The following is a 4640-nucleotide window of genomic DNA, read 5'->3' on the forward strand; positions in this document are numbered from 1 at the left end:
AATTTTAAATTTCATTTATTTTGCTGTTCATCATTGTTTGCTTGATCTTTTGTTCTAGGTCCTTGTTAAACATTTCTTTTATTTTCTCCATTCTATTTCCAAGATTTTGGATCATCTTTACTATCATTACTCAACTCTTTTTCAGGTAGACTGCCTATTTCCTCTTCATTTGTTTGGTCTGGTGGTATTTTACCTTGCTCCTTCATCTGCTGTGTGTTTCTCTGTCTTCTCATTTTGCTTAACTTACTGTGTTTGTGGTCTCCTTTTTGCAGCCTGCAGGTTCATAGTTCCCGTTGGTTTTGGTGTCTGCCCCCAGTGGCTAATGTTGGTCCAGTGGGTTCTGTAGGCTTCCTGGTGGAGGGGACTAGTGACTGTGTTCTGGTGGGTGAGGCTGGATCTTGTCTTCCTGGTGGACAGGATCCTGTCTGGTGGTGTGTTTTGGTGTGTCTGGGAACTTACTATGATTTTAGGTAACCTCTCTGCTGATGGGTGTGGTTGTGTTCCTGTCTTGCTAGTAGTTTGGCATAAGGTGTCCAGCACTGTAACTTGCTGGTTGTTGAGTGGAGCTGGGTCTTAGCATTGAGATGGAGATCTCTGGGAGAGCTTCTCCCGTTTTATATTACATGGAACTGGGAGGTCTCTGGTTGAGAAATATCCTGCAATGTGATCTCCCACCTCAGAGGCACAAGCCTCACACCTGGCCAGAGCACGAAGAGCCTGTCATCCACACAACTCAGAAGAAAAGAGAGAAAAAAAGAAAGAAAGAAGAAAGAAAAGAAAAGAAACTTTAAAAAAAATAAAAACAAAAAAATTATTAAAAATTAAAACATAATAAAAAAGAACGAATGGAAGAAGCAAGCAACCAAAGCAGAAAATAAATCCACAATTGATAACAAGCATTAAAAACTATAGAAATAAAAACAAAAAATGGACAGACAGAAACCTAGGACAAAGGGTAAAAGCAAAGCTATACAGACAAAATCACACAAAGTCCACCACCTCAATTATGGGATGATTTGCTGTCTATTCATGTTTTCCGCAGATGCAGGTACATCAAGTTGATGGTGGAGATTTAATCCGCTGCTCCTGAGGCCGCTGGGAGAGATTTCCCTTTCTCTTCTTTGTTCGCACAGCTCCCAGGGTTCAGCTTTGGATTGGCCCCGCCTCTGCGTGCAGGTCGCCTAAGGGCATCTGTTCTTCGCTCAGACAGGACGGGGTTAAAGGAGCCGCTGATTCGGGGGCTCTGGCTCACTCAGGCCGGCGGGAGGGAGGGGCACAGATGCGGGGCGAGCCTGCAGTGTCAGAGGCGGCGTGACGTTGCACCAGCCTGAGGCGCGCCGTGCGTTGTCCCGGGAGAAGTTGTCCCTGGATCACGGGGCCCTGGCGGTGGCGGGCTGCACAGGCTCCCGGGAGGGAAGGTGTGGAGAGTGACCTGCGCTCGCACACAGGTTTCTCAGTGGCAGCAGCAGCGGCCTTAGCGTCTCAAGCCTGTCTCTGGGGTCCACGCTGATAGCCGCAGCTTGCGCCCATCTCTGGAGCTCCTTTAAGCAGAGTTCTGAATCCTCTCTCCTCGCGCACCAGGAAAGAGAAAAGGTCTCTTACCTCTTTGGCAGCCCCAGACTCTTTCCCAGACTCCCTCCCGACCAGCCGTGGCGCACTAACCGCTTCAGGCTGTGTTCGCGCCGCCAACCCCAGACCTCTCTCGGTGCCCGGCGGGTGAGCAGACGAGCCTCTCGGCCTGGTGAGTGCTGGTCGGTACCGGTCTTCTGTGCAGGAATCTCTCCGCTGTGCCCTCTGCACCCCTGTGGCCGCCCTCTCCTCCGCGGCTCCGAAGCTTCCCCCTCCACCACCCACAGTCTCTGCCTGCGAAGGGGCTCCTAGTGTGTGGACACCTTTCCTCCTTCACGGCTCCCTCCCACTGGTGCAGGTCCTGTCCCTATTCTTTTGTCTCTGTGTATTCATTTTTCTTTTGCCCTACCCAGGTACGTGGGGGAGTTTTTTGCCTTTTGGGAGATCTGAGGTCTTCTGCCAGCGTTCGGTGGGTGTTCTGTAGGATTTGTTCCACATGGAGATGTATTTCTGATGTATTTGTGGGGAGGACGGTTATCTCCATGTCTTACTCCTCTGCCATCTTTAAGGTCTCCCATTATTTATTTTTTAATTTTTATGTTCTGAAACTTGCCTTCTTTATTATTTATTTATTTATTGACATATAGTTGATTTACAATGTTGTTAGTTTCACGTGTACAGCAGAGTAATTCAGTTACCTGTATATATATATATATATATATGCATATATATATATATGTACTCTTTTTCAGATATGCTGTTACAAAATATTGAGTATAGTTCTCTGTGCTATGCAGTAAGTCCTTGTTCATATTTTATGTACTGTAGTGTTCTGTGTATATGTTAATCCGAAACTCCTAATTTAACCTTCCTTCACCTTTCCCCTTTGGTAACCATAAGTTTGTTTTCTATGTCTGTGCATCTATTTCTGTTTTGTATATAAGTTCATTTACATCTTTTTTTTAAGATTCCACATACAAGGGATATCATATGATATTTGTCTACTTACTTCACTTAATATGATAATCTAGGTCCATCCATGTTGCTGCAAATGGCTTTATTTTACTGTTTTTATGGCTGAGCAATACTCCATTGTGTGTGTGTGTATATATATATTATATATAATTCTTTTTAAAATTAATATTTAGGCATGCATAATATTTCAGAAATTTTTGTACATTTCTGTGATATTGATTTCAAAGAATGTTCCCATTTTACCCTTTGTTCTTTGCCTTTGTGTATATTTTTTTGTTTTTGTTAGAATATTTTTCCATGTAATTGAATAATAAATCTTTTATTTTAGCGATTTTTGTTAATTTTAAAAATTTGTATGAATATGAAATTCACATAACATAAAATCAACCATTTTTAAGTGGATAATCCAGTGGCATTTAGTACATGAACATTGTCGTGCAAACTCCAACTCCATCTAGTTTCAAAATACTTTTGTCACCCCAAAAGGAAATCTCTTACCTGTTAGTTATTATTCTCTATCCCCCACTTCCCCTTGCCCCAGGTACCATCTACATTGCATTCCATCTATGTGGATTTACCTCTCTGGATATTCCTTATGAAATAATTCATACATTATGTGACATTTTGTATGTGGTCTCTTTCACTTAATGCTTTCCAGGTTCATCCATGTTGTAGTGTGTAACAGTTCTTCATTTCTTTCTATACCTGAATGATACCCCATTGTATGTAAATACCACAATTTGTACTATGTTCCCCTTGTGGCCATTGTAAAGGATCCTGCAATGAACACACATGCACAGGTACTTGCTTGAGTACCTGTTTTCTATTCTTTTGAGTATACACCTAAGAGTGGGATTGCTTAGTCTTATGGTAATTCTGTGTTTAACTTTTTCAGGAGCCAAAACTATTCTCCATAGTACTAAACCATCTGACATTCCCATCAGCCACCTATGAGAGTTCCAATTTCTCCACATCTTCACCAACCCTTTTTTATTATTGTTATTACTATTATGACCATCTTAGTGGTCCAACTCTCTTTCTCTCTCTCCTTCTCTCTCTCTTATTCTTCCTCAATAAATTGGTTCTCTTTCTTTAGGAAATCCTGACCAGTACACTTGTTAATTAGAGACTAATTAAATGATTTCTATACACTCAGTGTACAATGGGGGAGACAGAAACTGTATAATTCCTGTAGAAAATCCTGTTTCAAAAGAAGGAAAATAGGATGCACACAGAAGTCACTGGTCCATAGCAATTCAGAAATACAGATGAGCATATAATACCACTCATTAATTAGCTTACAATTCTCCTACCTGTGAATGATTCCCCACCATTCTTGGTTTTGATGTTGCCATCTAACTTATTCCTCCTCTTCAAAAAAAGATGTAGACTGTCTTTGCAGCTTAGTAAATTTCACAGCATTCTTGCTACCTTGAGAAGTTCAAAGATTCAAATCTTTCTTTTCATATTGTACTCTGTCTTCTTTTCAGTTCTAGATGATGCAATTCTTTAAAAATTTTGCAGGTTTATTATGACACTATAATTCACTCCATTAGACAAAAAAATAATCCCACAAATTTGATCTAGAAAATTTATTTTATACCTTGATCTCCCTGTAAGTCTTTTATAAGACAATGCTCTTAAGATTCAAGAAAGTCCTGTTATTTAGAAAGGATATGTAAGAAATGACATAATCATATTTAGAGAGCCTTCATTTTTTTTGAATATGTCACTGAGGCCCATCTTTAGATTTTTCAGAAATCTTGACAAAGTGTTTTACTTTCAGGGTTCTGATTCCATTTACAGAACTATTTATTTGTTTGTTTGTTTGTTGCAGTATCCTGTATTTACCCACTGCCTTGAAGCTATTTCTTAATTTTAGAAATGTTCGTGGGCTTCCCTGGTGGTGCAGCGGTTGAGAATCCGCCTGCCAATGCAGGGGACATGGGTTCGTGTCCTGGTCTGGGAAGATCCCACATGCCGCGGAGCGGCTGGGCCCATGAGCCATGGCCGCTGAGCCTGCGCATCCGGAGCCTGTGCTCTGCAATGGGAGAGGCCACAACAGGGAGAGGCCTGCATACCAAAAAAAAAAAAAA

This window comes from Kogia breviceps, chromosome 6, assembly GCF_026419965.1.
Source record: "Kogia breviceps isolate mKogBre1 chromosome 6, mKogBre1 haplotype 1, whole genome shotgun sequence".
Taxonomy (NCBI): Eukaryota; Metazoa; Chordata; class Mammalia; order Artiodactyla; family Physeteridae; genus Kogia; species Kogia breviceps.